The sequence below is a fragment of the Carcharodon carcharias genome, chromosome 8 (assembly GCF_017639515.1).
Source record: "Carcharodon carcharias isolate sCarCar2 chromosome 8, sCarCar2.pri, whole genome shotgun sequence".
Taxonomy (NCBI): domain Eukaryota; kingdom Metazoa; phylum Chordata; class Chondrichthyes; order Lamniformes; family Lamnidae; genus Carcharodon; species Carcharodon carcharias.
The window spans coordinates 43,655,727-43,672,711 of NC_054474.1; the positions used below are offsets into that span (position 1 = coordinate 43,655,727).

Genomic DNA, 16,985 nt, shown 5'->3' on the forward strand with positions numbered 1-16,985 from the left:
GACAAGTGATCCTAATGCAAGGCATTGATGACTCCTCAGCCGACTTTGATGAGAGATTAAAAGCCTTTAACAAGTATTTTAATCTTTCAGTGGTGGAGTTTGCAAAACTTAAAAAGAGGGATAGAACACCCCCAATAAAGCAACTGCTTGTGGACAGACCGAAGCATGACCCAGACCTTCCTGTTGCTTGCCATTTCAACATACCACCCTGCTCTCATGCCCACATATCCATCCTTGGCCTGCTGCAATGTTCCAGTGAAACTCAACGCAAACTGGAGGAACAGCACCTCATCTTCCGACTAGGCACTTTACAGCCTTCCGGACTTAATATTGGGTTCAACAATTTCAGATCATGAACTGTCTCCTCTGTCCCTACCCCCTTTCCGATCCCCCTTTTTCCAATCATTTATAATTTTAAAATATATATATATATTTCTTTTCCTACTTACTTTTAAATTTATTTTGATCTATTGTTTTATCTCCACCTTTTAGCCCATTTTGATCCCTTCTCCCACCCCCACTAGGGCCATCTGCCACTAGCTTGTCCTGCTTGCTTGCTTATCCTCCTTAATGTTCCCATTAGCACATTCCTTAGGTAATATCACACCATCAACACCCCTTTGACTTTTTGTCTATGACATCTTTGGCAATGTCTTCTTTGCCTCCACTGGCCCCCTATCCAGTTCCACCTGTCCCACCCCCCTCTACCGGCTTATATTTCACCTCATTTCTCTATTTCCTTAGTCCTGTTGAAGAGTCATACAGACTGGAAACGTTAACTGTGTTCTTCTCCGCAGATGCTGTCAGACCTGCTGAGTTTTTCCAGCTATTTTTGTTGCAGATTTCCAGCATCCACAATATTTTACTTTTATATTAACAGCTCTACTGGCACCGTTGTGTTATGGGATTGTAGTTTATTAAAACCGTTTCACGCAGCGTTCCTTGGGAATCAAACTCCAACTCCAGCCATGCACCGCGCTTCCCACCGTGCCTCATTGGTGACTGTTTCACAACCGCCCTGGCAGTAAGCGATTCTTTATTGGTTAATCTAAATGTCAATCATTATCGAGCCGCCTCCTGTACCGTAATTTCCGTTTTGATTGGTTCGTCGTCACGTGTGTATTCCGGTCACAACAGTTTTTGCCCGCCTGTGACCCATGAGGATTGTGTTTTCCTTTTCCAGTTGACTTCTGATTGGCTAATATTCACGTCAATCAGAGTGACTGATGTGGAGGTGGTGGCGCTGTGTAAATGACCATTGAAAGGTGCGCAAGTGGCGCAGTAAATAGGAAAGTAAGTAGGGAAACAATTCACGTTGTTATTTAGAATAATAATGAACTTGTTTATTGTTTTGTGGTGAGGAAGGTTTGGCGTGATATATTTGGAAGTGCGTGTGGGGTTGAATCATGGGACCTGGGCCTTACGTTCTTGCAGACCCCTCTGTGTTGTTAAGAATCGAGTCAGATTCCAGATTGAGAAGCTGCAGGTTCGAGAGAAAGGTTTGTTGCGCAGCATGAATTTGCAGCAGGAAGCTTGGGCGAGCGTTATTGAATCGACAGTTTAAATGAGATATTTTTTATGGTAGGTAACCAGCTATCAACACTACTAGGGTTGCCATGGTTACTTAGGATGTCAATCATCAGTCAGGTTTGTAGAGGGAAAGCTAAGCAAGGGTTGAATGCTGTCCAAAATCACTGATCCTTAATGCAACCTTCATACAAACCATCCTGATGTGTTTGCATTTGCGTTGGTATCTTGTCATTTGTTTATACATCCCTTCTCACTGACTTAAGTCTCCATCGTTTTTTAGGGAGGAGAAACAATTTTGCCACTTGGTCTCTATATAGTGAGCTCTCCCTGAATTATATAGGCCAATGAGTTTTTCCTGACTGTAGATCATCATTGACTAAAATGCCCTGACTGTCATACTCCTTACTTTGCCTCTGGGCTTGGCCATTAACACCAGCCTACTTGGAATATCCTTTACAATCAATAAAAATAAAATTAATACCGCAACATATGTTTTTAACTTTAAAGCTGCTTTACTGGAGGATGAACCTATACTTCCTCCAATTGACGATTGTGAAAAAACAAAGTTCTTACTTTTGACCTCGGACATACACTCTGTTTGATTCCTTGGTGCTGACTTCATTCAGTTCATTGGCCACCCCTTTAGGCCACATCAAATTTTGCAAATCTTGGTGTTCTGATCGACCTAAAGTTCAACTTCAAATGCTCAATCCTGTTAGTTCTTGCTGAACACTCATCCTTTACAATCATGAAACTCATTGTCCAGAAATCACCTACTTATGTGGATGGCACAAAACTTGAAAGTACTATGAACTGGGAGGAGGATAGTGATAGACTTCAAGAGGACATGGACAGGCTGGTGTAATGGGTGGGCATATGACATGAAATTTAATGCAGAGAAGTGTGAAATGATACATTTTTGTAGGAAAAATTAGGATAGGCATATGAGGGTATATGTTGAAAATGGTAGGGAAAGTTTAAAAAGCAGTTAAAGAAGCATGTGGCATCATGGCCTTTCTAAATAGAGGCATAAAGTACAAATGTAAAGAAGTTTTAGTGAATCTTTTAAAACACTGGTTCAATCCATTCTGGACACCACACTTTTGGAAAGATGTGAAGGCATTGGAAAAGGTGCAGAAAAGATTTACAAGAATAGTCCTGGGGATGAGAGACTTCAGTTATGAGGATAGACTGGAGAAGTTGTGATTGTTCTCCTCAGAGGAGAGAAGGTTAAGAGGAGATTTGATAGAGGCGTATGAAATCAAGAGGGGTCTGGACAAAGTAGGTGGGGAGAAACTGTTCCTGTTGGTGGAAGGCTCATGAACCAGAGTACACTGATGAGGAAAAATGTTTCTTATGCAGCAAGTGGTTAAGATCTGGATTGCACTGAACTGTCTGAGAGTATGATGGTTGCAGATTCAGCCATGGTTTTCAAAAGGGTATTGGATAATCAGCTGAAGAGAAATTTTGCAGGGAAAAGGTGGGAGAGTTGGACGAGCTGAGTTTTCTTGCAGAGAGCTGTCATGGACAACACGGGCCATTGGCCCCCTGTACAGTAACCATTCTATATATCTTACCTCTTAATTATTAGGACAGGTCACCAAAAATTTTAAGGTTTTAACAAGTGTCTCAAAGGAGGAAAGCAGTGTAGAGAGGCATAGAGGTTTAGGGTTGGAATTCCAGAGCTCAGAACCTAGCAGCTGAAAGTACACCCCAACTGTGGATCAAAGAAAGTTGGGAACGAGTAGGAAATGCAGCCCCATTCTTCATTTAGTTTCTGGCTGATCTATACTTTGCTGCATTTACCCACCTTTGCTTACTTAACAAATAATATCAATCTTGAAATTTCAATTGACCCAGCATCTACACCTTTGGGGAAAAGTTCCTGTCTACCGTTTTTCATTTCTAAATGACCTGGTTTAAGTTTTAAGATTATATCCCCCTACTCCCATCCCTGGTTCTGGATTTTCCCCACCAGAGGAAGTAGTTTCTCAGTCTGTACCTTAAATGAATCCCTTTATAAATTTATAGACCTCAAATAATCACCCCTTAATCCTTCTAAACTCAGGATTTAAAATCAAATGCATGCAACCTGCCTCCTTCATGTAAACCTTTTTATAGGCCCTGCTATTATTCTGGTGAATCTGTTCTGTGCTGTCTCCAAGGTAAATATATCATTCCTGAGATTTAGTGTCCAAAACTGAATACAGATACTCCAGTTGGTGACCAAGCTTCTACATCTGAATCATAGCTTTCTTCTCTTATTTTCCAGCCCCATTGAGATAAAGGTTAACGTTCAGTTAGAGTTTTTGATTACTTTTGTACCTGTGCACCAGCTTTGTGATTTGCATGCACAAATAACTAAACTGTTTTGCTTCTCATTTGAGAATCTCCTGCTTTATTCTTCTTAGTTGAAAATGGATAACCTTGTCTCATTGAGATTCATCTGTCATTGTTTTCTCCACTTTCTTAGTCCTTGTAATTTCTTGTTTCTATGTAACTTGCTGTAATCTGAAAACACACAATTCGCTATTCTTTCAATCAGGTTATTAATATGGTGAAAGCTGAGGCACCATTTAGCAGCCTTCAAGCCACATCCAAAAAAAGTGAACAAGTCTAATAAGACAGCTCTTAAATCTGTAAAATCACCACTCACTGCTTGTTCTTGCCTCAGACTTTTCGTTACAACATAACTTTTTAAAAGGTAGCAGATGTAAACTACTAAAAGTGAGTGAAAATCCCTAGAGGTGCTTCAGAACCTGCTCAACCTGTTGTGTTTGGATACTTGGCACAAGAACAACACGAGGGACCCAGATAGCTGATACCTATTTCTGGTGTGATGTGGCCTCAGCCTCTGCATGCCCCTGTACGAGGCCGTCCCCTTCGGCGAATTTTGAGCTTTGTGCAACACTCAGCTGCTTTGAGCTGGAAGTAGTATTTGCATGACTGCCTGGAATGATCTGGAAGCGAGTCTTATTTTCTGTATTTTATCATAGCAGGAGTTAGCTAAACTTACAAGCAATTTCCTCCGATATTTTGAGGAATCCAATTTAAATAGTTGAATTTTAACCCCTGGTACAATGTTTGAAAAGTGTCAAATTGATTTCTTTTGAAGCAGCTCAGTGCTTCAGTGCCGTTCATTTCCTTTTCTCTGCATAAGGCTTCCTGGTAACTGACTTTTTGTGTCATGTGGTTATGTGATCCAATTAGTGCTCCAAAAATGAGGCCAACAGCAAAACAGTATTTTTAATGAGTTCAGTTAGTTGATAGTTATAAACTACTTGAGCTTTGCTGTTAGTTTACAGTGTTAACTAAACTGCTTAATCACCACTGTTGTTCTTGTAACTTCTATAAAAGAAAAGTCGTTGAGTTAATGTTTTCCTGACATTGTTAGTCCTACATCCTAATGTTCTCCTCGTAGGTCAGGTGCAGTGGGGTAGGTCACATGCTGCTGTTGCCTAAACCTACCCTAGCAACCTGTTGGAAACTTTAGTTTCAGACAATATCTTTTGATGTTTCATTAGATCTCTTATGGTAGTGATCATAGACAAAATTCAGGAGTTTTTCATTCTCCAGTTATTTTGGTCTTTCTCTGTCTTCGTGTGCTTCGCTATAAGTTTCTCCTCTTTCTCCCCCCCCAACACACACACAATCACACACACAATCACACACACAATATCTGGTAGTAAAATTACTGCTAATGCGGCCAGTCCAAGAACTGATGCACGTTCAGGTGAGAGAATACTTGGAGGGCTTGGGCTGGAAGCAATCTTGTTTTAGGGGAAAGAACAGTGAGGCGATTGTTGGGCTGGGATATAGGAGGGAGTAATGCAAAAACTGGGATGGTATCTACAGAGTGAAATTTGGACTTGTTTGCCTGTATTTGTCCTAAAATTGCGATTATTAACTAATCGCTCCATTGTTTTCATTGTCGAATTGTGAGAGAGATATTGGTCTTAGGGTCCCATGTTCAGATGTTTGGAAACAATGAGGATAGCTAAGTTCATTTTCCTAGACATTTTTTTGTTTCTTTACTTGCCCCCTTACAGCTGCCTTTGGCCTTGCACCATAAATCTTTTTGTCATTTAATCTCCTGTCTTCCACCCTTCCACTGCCTTCCCTTTAGTTTTTTTAGTTAGCCTCCCCCTTTCACTTGTATAAAACCTATTATGTTTCTAACTTTTGTCAGTCCTGATGAAAGGCCATTGACCTGAAACATTAACTCTGCTTCTCTCTCCACAAACGAGGTCTGACCTACGTATTTCCAGCACTTTCTGTTTAAAAGAGTTTCCACACATATACGCAGCAACAAGATTTGATCCTGAAGATATTTACACTGCTACATGCTCTGCAATAGGAACACAAATACCTTATTCAATTAATGGTTCTGATGTTATGTGAGGTACATTACTTATTCCAGTAAATAAGCATATGTTGCTCAGCATGATGTCATGGGGAATTAATTCAAATATTTAAAATTTTGTGTCCAGCTCACGCATATGATAAAGACTTTTATTAAACTATTGAAATGAATAAACTACTAGAAAATGTTTTCTCGGGGATGCCTGCTTCTATTACAGCACCAGGTTGGAGTTAAATTAAAGGGGAGATTGAGAAGATATTCTTTGTACACTGAGAGTTCGAATGTTTATTTCTGAGACAAATCGTCGCTGACCAGAATCCATCAAATCTTTTAAAAGAGAATTAGGTCGTTGCCTGTAAAAGAGGAAAATGCATTGACTGGGGCTGAGCAGATGAATAGTATGGCTTAAGGTGGAAAAAACTGTTCTTGAATCAATGTCTGGTAATGACACTATTGAGATTACCTTAAATGAAACTAAGCATTATTAACTTATTTTGTTGCAAATATAAATTCAATTCTGAGGATTCTGCAGGGTAATGCAATCCCTGGTTGAAAGCTGCTACACCAATATAATTTTGTGATATACTCATATATATCCTCAATGACTGGGGATAGATTGTGGCATATAGCCTGAATTTGCTAATGACTTTCTGGGTGTTATTATGACCCCTGTAGAAACCAATAACTTTTAAAAAGAAATATAAATTCCCAGTAGCAAACAAAGGAATTGCACAACATGATTTCATGTTTTAAGACTTTTACTGTAACAAACAAACTAAAAGCAACATTGACTAAACACATATGAAATAGGAGCAGAACTGGGCCATTTGGCCTCTCGAGCCTGCTCCGTCATTCAATAAGATTATGGCTGATCTGTTTGTTTAGAGTTCTACATTCCCATCTACCCCTGATAACCTTTGATTCCCTTGCCTAACAAGAATCTATCTACCTCTGCCTTTAAAATATTCAGTGATCCCATTTCCACTGCCTTCTAAGGCAGAGAGTTCCAAAGTCGCACAACCCTCAGAAAAAAATTCTCCTCATATGTCCAAAGGGCAACCCCTAATTTTAAAACAATGCCCCCTAGTTCTGGACTCACCCATGAGAGGAAATATCTTTTCCACATCCACCTTGTGAAGACCATTCAGGATCTTATATACTTCAGTCAAGTATCACTCTTCTAAACTCCAGTGGAAACAAGCCCAGCCAGTCTAACCTTTTCTCCCAAGACAACTCGCTCAATCCAGGTATCTATCTAGTAAATCTCCTCTGAACCCCTTCCAATGCATTTACAACCTTCCTTAAATAAAGAGACCAAAACTGCGCGCAGTATTTGAGATGCGGTCTCACCAATGCCCTGTATAACTGAAGCATAGCATCCTTACTTTTATGTTTAATTCCCCTCATAATAAAGGATAGCATTCCATTAGTCGCCTTGTTTACATGTTTTATCTGCATACTAACTTTGTGTCTCATGCACCAGAACACCTAGATCCCTTTGCACCTCTGAATTCTGCAGTTGTTCTCCATTTAAGTATTCTTCCTGCCAAAGTGAATAATGTCACATTTTCCCACATTTTAGTCCATCTGCCAGATTTTTGCACTCTTACTTAACTTATCTATATCCATCTACGAAATCCTTATGTCTTCTTCACAACATACTTTCCTACCAATCTTTGTGTCATCTGAAAATTTAGCTATCATGCCTTCACTCCCCTTATCTAAATCATTGATATAAATTGTAAGGAGTAGAGGCCCCAGCACAGACCTCTGTGGGACTTCACTTGTCACATCCTGCCAATCAGACCAAGACCCATTTACACATACTCTCTTTTCTGCCAGCCTGCTAATCCTCTTCCTGACCTTTGATGACCTTTGGCACCTTATCAAATATTTTCTGGAAATCCAAGGACAGTACATCTGCAGGCTCCCCTTTATCCAGAACACAGAATTCTAATAACTTGTTTAAACATGATTTCCCTTTCACAAAACCATGGTGACTCTTCCCCATTACCTTTTTTTCCTAAGTGGCCAGCCATAACCTCTTTAATGATCAACTCTTAACACCTTCCCCAGGACAGACATCAAGCTAATTGGCCTATGGTTTCCTGTTTTCTGCCTTGCAGCCTTCTTGAATAGTGGGGTTTTATTTGCAACTTTCCAGTCTGCTGAAACCTTTCCAGAATCTCGGGAATTTTGGAAAATTAATACCAGCGCATCTACTACCTAATTAGCCACCTCTTTTAAGAGCCTAGGATGAAGTTCATCTGGACCTGGAGATTTGTCAACCCACAGCTCCATCAGCTTCCTCAGTACCACTTCCCTAGGGACTGCAGCAGTTCAAGAAGGCAGCTCACTATCACCTTCTCGAGGGCAATTAAGGAATGGGCAATAAATGCTGGCCTAGCCAGCGACGCCTGCATCCCATAAATGAATGATGAAAAAATTGCAGTTTAAACTCATTCCTCTCTCCCCTCCACCTCTTGATTTACAGCTATTACAGCGATATTTTTTATATCCTCTATAGTAAAGACAGAAGCAAAATATTTGTTCATTTCATCTGCCATTTCCTTATTGTCTACTATTAACTCCCCATTCTCAATCTCGAGGATCAACACTCATTTTATGTATTCTTTTCCTGTTTAAACACCTGTAGAAACTCTTGCTATCCATTTTTACATTTTCAGCTAGCTTCCTCTCATACTCAAATTTCCTTCCCCTGCTTAACCTTTTAGTTATTCTCTACTGTTCTTTATATTCTGACCAATCATCTGACCTGCCACTCATCTTTGCGTAGCTATATGCTTTTTCCTTAAGTTTCACACTTTCCTCAACTTTTTTATTTAACCATGGATGGCGTGTCCTTCCCTTGAGGGTTTTTCTTATAGTAGAAATAAACTTACTCTGAGTATTCTGAAAAATCCCCTTAAATGTCTGCCACTGCTTTTCTATTGATCTACCCCCTAGCCCAGTATCCTAGTTAACTTCAGCTAGCTCAGCTTTCCTGCCCATATGGTGATCCTTATTTAATTTTAAAATACTAGTCTTAGACCCACTCTTCTCTCTTTCAAACTGGATGTAAAATTCAATCACATTGTGGTTGCTGCTACCTAGGGGTGCCTTTTACTCAGAGGTCATTAATTAATCCTGTCATTTTACACAATACCAAGTCTAATATAATCTGCTCTCTGGTTGGTTCCAGAACGTGCAGTTCTTAGAAACTATCTCAAAAGCATTCTATGAACTCCTCGTCCAGGCGACTACTACCAATCTGATTTTTCCAGTTTATATGTAGATTAAAATCACCCATGATTATTGCCTTCTCTTTATTGCAAGCACCCAATTTTACTACTTGTATACTTTGCCCTACACTGTGATTACTGTTAGGAGCCCTGTAGACCACTCCCACTAGTGACTTCTTTCCGCTACTATTCCTCATTTCCACCCAAACAGATTCCATGTCCTGATTTTCTGAATCAAGATGATCTCGAACTATTGCACAAATACCATCCTTGATTAGCAGTGCTATCCTTCCACCTACACCTAGTTTCCTTTTCTTCTTGAAGGGCATATACCGCTAAATATTCAGGACCCACTCCTTGTCATCCTGCAGCCACTTCCCCGTTAAGGCTAGCAGATCATATTTATTTACTTCAATGTGCACTATCAATTCATTTACTTTGTTATGAATGTTATGTGCATTCAGATACAGAACCTTTAGTTTTTTTTGTTGTCTTTGTGATACCTAGTCTTGATTCTTGCTACATTCTTAGGTTTTTTTCTCACTGTCCCTTCCTGCCATTCTCCCTCACTAACCTAGTTAACATAACCTAGTTATGCGGTTTGCAAGAACGCTCATCCCAGCACCATTCAGGTGTAGACCTCCCAGTGGTACAACCCCCACTTTCCCCAGTACTAGTGCCAGTACCCCAAAAACCGGGACCCACTTCTCCTACACTGGTCTTTGAGCCACGTGTTCATCTCTCTAATTTTATGCACCCTATGCCAATTTGCACGCAGCTCAGATAATCCAAAGATTATAACCTTTGAGATTCTGCTTTTCAATTTAGTACCTAGCTCCTCGTACTGACTATGCTGCTCTTCTTTCCTACTTTTACCTATGCCGTTGGTACCTGCATGAACCATGACAACCAGATCCTCCCCCTCTCACTGCAAGTTCCATTTGCCATTTACAAAACCTGACATTGCTAACACTTTTCTGGGACTTTTGAGACTAACAGTATGTTCATTGTCAACACAGATGCTTTGGTCGTTGTTTACAGGCATGAACACTTTCCTAGAAAAACAATCTGCTGCCCCCCCAACCCCCCTCCCCCCCCCACCTTAAATTTTAATACCCAGGCTTCCTGTCAGCAGAATTCTGAATAGCTCACACGACCCCCCTTAATTCCTCCATTTTATCCTAAATAAATATGCAGTCCCAAAACATAACAATCTTATAAAACATTGTATTTGTAACAGTGTACCTGTGTCTCTGAAAGTAAATATGTACATTAAGTTCTCTTTGGCTGGGAGGGGTGGTGGCCGTGTGGTGAAACAAACATTACCCACGCTGTCTTTAAAATTGAAGGAACTGAATTGATTTCATTGTTTTATTGCCTTGCGTAAATAATAACTAGCATCATGAAATGCAGTTATTCCATTAACTTTTAAAAACAAGCAAAAGAGTACAAATTTAATTCCATAGTATAATAAAGATTTAAAGGAGATGATCTTTAATTTTAACTTGGGTTAGGATTAACTATCACAAACTGACCTCTTGTTCATGATATTTGAGCCTTTGTCCTCTGTACAACTTGCTTTAAGGTAGAGACCATTCATTGCCTGTTTTTCATTTTCAAAGCTTGGAGGATCTGAGAGGAATTTCTTATCCAGTCACCGAACCTGCCTAATTAGCAGACCAAAAATAGGGTAGTTCTATAATTTTATCTAATGCATGTAGAAGTTTCTATGTTTGGCTCACTGGCAGTCTAAATGTGAATATTTTCTAAACGTAGAAGTTTGAAAAGGAACCAACAAGGGGAGTGTGTCCCTGTTGCATTATTGCTGGTGGCACTGATTTGTAATGTGCAGAATGAGAGTGTGGGAATAGAAATTTATACTGTCTCTGTGACCAATTATTAACATATATAGTTGTTGGGGATGTAATTTCCTGAAACTTCTAACTTTAATCCCTGCTAACAGGATTTTCAAGATGGCCGAAAATCTTCTGGAAAAAATTGAAAGCTTCGTCTCATAAAGACCTGGGAGGTATTAAGCACTTTAATAATAGTCCACCCTAAAATACAAGTGATGTAGTTATTTTTTGTAAATGATTTTATCATTATTAACAATACACCATAAGTTATTAGAGTATGGAGTTTATCTCGCTTCCAAGTGCAATTTATACCTGTAGAATCTATTTTTCCTGATTTGTTTCTGGCATAAATCCTGTACTAATTAATGCCTTGCTATGGATTTTCATTTATATTACCTTAATTTCTAAACAAAATTAAGGTTATTTCTTTTGTCACTTAATGTAGCACTGAATGTCATAGTTTCAAAAAAGTGAAATATATGTGTATATTTGTATATAGATTGAGATTTAAATTTATAGATTATTTACAGCCTTCATTTTTGCAGAAGGAAACTTTAATTGGCATTCTGTAGTTGGTGACTTTTGCACACCGCATGTTAAATTCTGATTTATTGTATTAGTTGGAAGCTAAAACATCTAACATTTTGGTAACTTTTTTTTACCCATGGCATTTTCTGATAAGCTACTAATTTGAAGTTAATCTATGCCTTGTAATTACAAGTCAAAAGTAAATTGGTGCTCACCTTCATTTAATGCATCTTGACATGGTACTCAGTTTTAGTAGCAGTTTTTGTTTTTAAAAACATCTGTAGAAGTTCAGTGAAGATAAAACATTGACATAAATTTATCAATTCTATATTCTAAAATTAGAATGTTTTACTAAATGTTAAACAAAGTAATTCCAACTGCAAACCGCTTGTCTGCTGAAGGACTGAAAAATGCACAAATGCTGAAATAATAATGATGCTTAACACCTTCATGAATATTTTTGCTAAGAATCTCATTGGTTGTCATCCTTTTTCATTTGTTCTTAAAAGGAATATAAAATTGTTTTAATTATTTCATATCCTAATTTAAAAATATATTTTTAATATGAAAAGTTAGAGTGGCTCTATGTCTGAAGTAACATCATTGGCAAGGTATAAATGCCTTAATTGAAACTGTTGGTAATAGAAACATTAACTTGCAGTAGTGTAATCATTAACATTCTGAAATTAAAATATGGTAGCAATTAATAATTGTCTTCAAGCAGAATAATACTCGTCATTTGTCATGCTTTTCATTCAAAGAATAGACTGAATATAGCTGTATGTTCAGTAACTTGATCCTGTTACCAGACAACCTGTGATAACATAATGTATGCAATGGCTTCTCATTATTGACATGTACTGATTCACAGTATCGTTACAGTGCAGATGGAAGCCATTCGGCTCATCGAGTCTGCACTGGCTCTCTGAAAGAGCATTCCACCCAGTCCCACTCCTCTGCCTTATCCCCATAATCTTCCACATTCTCTCTTTTCAGGTAGCAACCCAATTTCCTTTTGAGTATCTCGATTGAACCTGCCTCCACTACCTTTCAGAAAGTTTGTTCCAGATTGCAACCACCCTCTTGGTGAAAAACATTTTCCTCACACCACATTTACTCCTTTTGTCAATGATTTTGAATCTGTGCTCTCTAGCTCTTGATGTTCTCTTGAGTGGAAACAGTTTCTCACTATTTACCCTGCCTATACACCTCAAGATCTTGAATACCTCTATCAAGTCTCCTTTCAGCGTGCTTTTCTCCAAGGAAAATAGTCCCAACCTCTCCAATCTATCCTCATAGCTACAGTTCTTCATCTGAGAATCATTCATGTCAATCTCTCCAATGCCTTCACATCCTTAAGTATGGCACCCAGAAGTGGACACGGTACTCCAGATGAGGCCTAACTAGTGTCTTATACAAGTTCGACATGACCTCCTTACTCTTGTACTCAGTGTCTCTATTAATAAAGCCTAAAATACCATATGCTTTATTAACTGCTCTCTCAACATGCCCTGGCATTTTCAATGACTGTGTACGTATACACCAAGGTCCATTTGTTCCTGCACCTCCTTTAGAGACTCTCCTTTTATTTTCTACTGTCTCGCCATATCTTTCCTACCAAAACAAATCACCTCTCACTTCCCTGCGTTGAACTTCATCTACCGCTTGTCTGCCCAATCCACTAACACGTCTATGTCATTTTGAAGTTTAAGATTACCCCCACCACAGTTGACAACATTTCCAATCTTCATTTTTGAATTAGAGAATGATACAGTTCTTTAAACATTTATTTTCTTGGTCAATGAAGGGAAATTTGGCAGATAATGGTATGCATCTAAAATCAAGCCAGGATTGCATGTTTGAAAAGAAAAAAAATAGCCTAAGCAAATTGCGAAAGGAACTGTTTATCTGTTGGTGCTGTCTTTGGAACCATCAGTGAAGATATCGTTCCTATGATGATGCATAAAAATGCTCAAGACTGACTTGGTTTCATTGATGATACTACATAATTTTCATGGTCCTGGCTTTGGGTTAACTTAAAATGTATTTGGAAAGATTAATATAGCAAAATACATTTAGTTTTTCAATTAAGGTCTCTCTTACCTAGGGTGAGACTTGGAACGAGTAAGAGCAAGTTTCTTTTGAGATCAGTGTTAGAAATTGCATGCTATTTCTGAAGAATTTTGAATGAGTGAAGGTGAGCAGTTAACATTGAACTGAAAATAAATTTGGAATAATGTTAGTGTTTTATACTGGTACTGTTGGACATCTGGTATAGTCTTTATTATGTGTTTCAGGAATTATAAAGAGATGGTAAAATGATTAAAATCTGTGATCATTTTTTGCACTGTTTAAAAATTAGGAATATATTGAGCTGAATTTAACCAGTCCTTTGGGGACAGTTTGGGAGGGAGAAAGGCTGGCAAATTAGTGTGGGAAGTTGGGTGGCATGCACATTGTCTTCCCTCTGCCCTGCCAACTTGTCAGCTGTAGGAAAAATGGCAGATGGCTCACTTATCCGAAGCCCACTTGGGCTGCTTAAGTAGCAAATTGAGGGCGTCTATCCACCTCTGCTACCGTTTTACCGGGGGGGGGGAGGGGGGTGGGGTTCTCTGCTGGACTGTGGGAGGAGTGGGGGTGTGGCTACTTTTTAGGGCACTCTTTAGCCCAGTGCAGCAATGGTGACACGTTTCCTCTGCAAGCCCCTGCCACTGTCCCCCCTCTTCTCCCCCCCCCCCCCCCCCCCCCCCCCCCCGTCCCAACCCACCACCCAAAACTGCACACCTAGGTCTGCCTGACTGGCTCTGGCACTCACAGATCTGACTTACCTGACTTGAGCGTGCACAGTTGTCGGTGCACCCTCATCCTCTAGGTGCAGTACCAACAGAGGCCACAGCTAATTAGGGCACTGCTGAGCTGCCTTCTCTGATTGGCCAGCAGCTCTTGGGAGCAGGTGGCCATTATTAATAGGAATGGCAGCCCAGCAGCAGCCTCTTAATTGGCTGCCAGCAGCAGGATGCAGCCCCGGTCCCACTGGCCATCAAAGTAGGGTTCCCTCCCCCATCACACTTCTGGCCCTGGCAATGGGACCCTTGCTGCCACAGCAAAATCCAGCCTGTTAATTCTTTCTTTCAAAAATAAGTTAAAACCATAATAATAATATTTCTTGCAGATTTCGACAACAATATGATGTGCATGTGGTTCTGAGTGAATCTAGTATATTAAAGTGTATCCTACAAAGGCCTTTGGTTTACAATTTCTTGTGAAATATGGTAAATGTAGTGAGTAAATATAAATATGCGATGTCTTTATCATATTCTGTTTACAACTTTATGTTTAAAAAATAGTTTAATGGTTTAATTTCTCTCATAGGCTTTGCAAATGCTCATCTGACTATAATGTGGATTTACATTGTTTACTGCACAAATGTCAGTATAAAGTTCTCTGAGGGAATATTTCATTAGCATTATTTCAAGGTTAAGACTGGCAATGATGACAATGTATCAAATCATAATAGCTGCATGGATATAATGAGATTAAAGGTTAAAGAAGGGACTTGATACATTCTTCCATGCAAGAATGTGTATGTAACTAAATTTGAGAACATAATAATATGAAATATTTGTATGGCTTGTGGATTAGCATGATGTACAGAGTACAGATATGTAATGAGTTGGTTTTGGGTGAGTCACTAGTCCAGATGTGTTCCAGAACGGGGTCTCATATAAATGTTGGTGTTTTGTGGGTGTATTCTGAATTGAAACTCCTGTAAGCTTTATTCAACTGGGATTAGGTGGCCTTGTTTAAAAATTAATTGGCTTGGTAGATTAATTCAGTATTTCAATTTGAGGGTTGATTGCTGTAGATGGCAAGATTTTCTAAATTCTGTTCGTTGAGCATTTGGAAGTGAAGCAGAAGAGTGACTGGCAAAGTATAAACCACCATTGAAATATTGCAAAGCTAAAGCAGGCTGAAACAGAGTTTTGAAGTTTTAGAACTTGAGCTTGTTTTTAAAAATAATTTAGAGCTTTATTGTGCTATGAACTTAAAATATATATATTTTTTGACTTTCACATAGAATTTCTTGCTCCAAGATAAAAATTGCTTGGTGGTAATAGGCCCATTTGTAGAGAAGCCGGAATGCAGGAACAGTATAGTGACTCGCATCTGTCCATGCACTTTAGAACTGATAAAACTTCACCTGGTAGAGTGTTGTTCCCTGATATTTGCAAATGCACACTAAACTTTACGTGAATGAAAACATTCTTGGATTAGCAAATAAACTGAAACAGAATTTTTCTGATTCCAGAAGTGATGTAAGCCAGGAAATTTGTTCTGCTGCTGTAGCATGCCTATGTTAATTTTTAAAAAATCATAACTACTTATATTTCTATATACTTTGCTTAGATTGTTTAGCCTGAGAAAAACTGTAGCATTTCTTGTTGAACGTAGCATTCCAATTTCAGGGTCAAAAATATTGTTGCACAGAATTAACCCTTCATGGGACGTGGGTGTCGCTGGTAAGGCCATCCCTAATTGCCCTGGAGAAGGTAGTGGTGAGTTGCCTTCTTGAACCACAGCAATCCTGAATTTAGACATAAGTTTGAGAGTTAACATATCAATAGAACAGACAGTAAATAGATCTTGGGTAAGATTTGCTGTTGGATGTTATTGAGTGATAAGACCTCATTAGCTTGGAAAAGTCTCATTATATGAAAACCAGATCCTGCATACAGCAAGAACTGAATGACTTCCAGATGGTTGGGCTGATTAGTGGCAAGCAATTAATGTACCAGGCAATGACCCTCTACAACAAGAGAGCCTTACTAATTCTCCTTGGCATTCAATGGCATTACCACTGCCCCATCATCAACATCCTGGGTGTCACCATTGAGCAGAATCTCAACTGGACCAGCGCATATTACATGGCTTCTGGAGTAGGTCAGCGGACAGGTATTGTGCTTTGAGTTGCCACTTTCTGATTCTATGAAGTCTCTTCACTGTTCGATCAACTGAGTAGCATAAAAATCAAGACTGACACTCCAGTGCAGTACCATGTATTGCACTGTCAGAAATGCCATCTTGTGGATCAGATGTTAAACCAAGACCCCATCTGCCCGATCAGGTGGCTGTAAAGGATCCCATGGCACTATTTCAAAAAAGAGCAGGGGAGTTATCCCAGGTGTCCCGGCCATTTTTTATCAATATCACCAGGAACAGAATATCCGGTCGTTATTACACTGCCATTTGTGGGATTGTGCTGAGTGCAAACTTGCTGCTGTATTTCCTATGTTGCAGCAGTGGCATTTTTTAAGGTCTTAATTGGCTTTGAGATGCCCTGTAATCATGAGAAGCGCTATGTAAGTGCGAGTCTTTCTTTTGGTATTAGGAGCAGAGTTTAGCAGCCTATTAGAAGCTAGGGGATGCTGCCTAACCGAGGTGTGCAACAAAACTGGAAAATGCTTG

At 39.3% G+C, this 16,985-nt stretch overlaps 1 protein-coding gene across 6 annotated transcripts in view; it reads left to right on the forward strand.

Moving 5' to 3' along the window:
• Window positions 1-1,198: 1,198 nt before the first annotated feature.
• LOC121281172 (F-box/LRR-repeat protein 3-like) overlaps window positions 1,199-16,985 on the forward strand; it is a 36,939-nt gene continuing 21,152 nt past the window's right edge. For 3 of the 6 annotated variants that reach the window (XM_041193913.1, XM_041193910.1, XM_041193915.1), the window contains exons 1-2: window positions 1,199-1,293; window positions 11,099-11,164. The gene's annotated coding sequence lies outside the window, so the exon portion shown is untranslated. Of the gene's footprint in view, window positions 1,294-1,349; window positions 1,500-1,526; window positions 1,582-11,098; window positions 11,165-16,985 lie in introns of those variants that run through there. The other 3 variants (XM_041193911.1, XM_041193912.1, XM_041193914.1) reach the window with 3 other exon arrangements.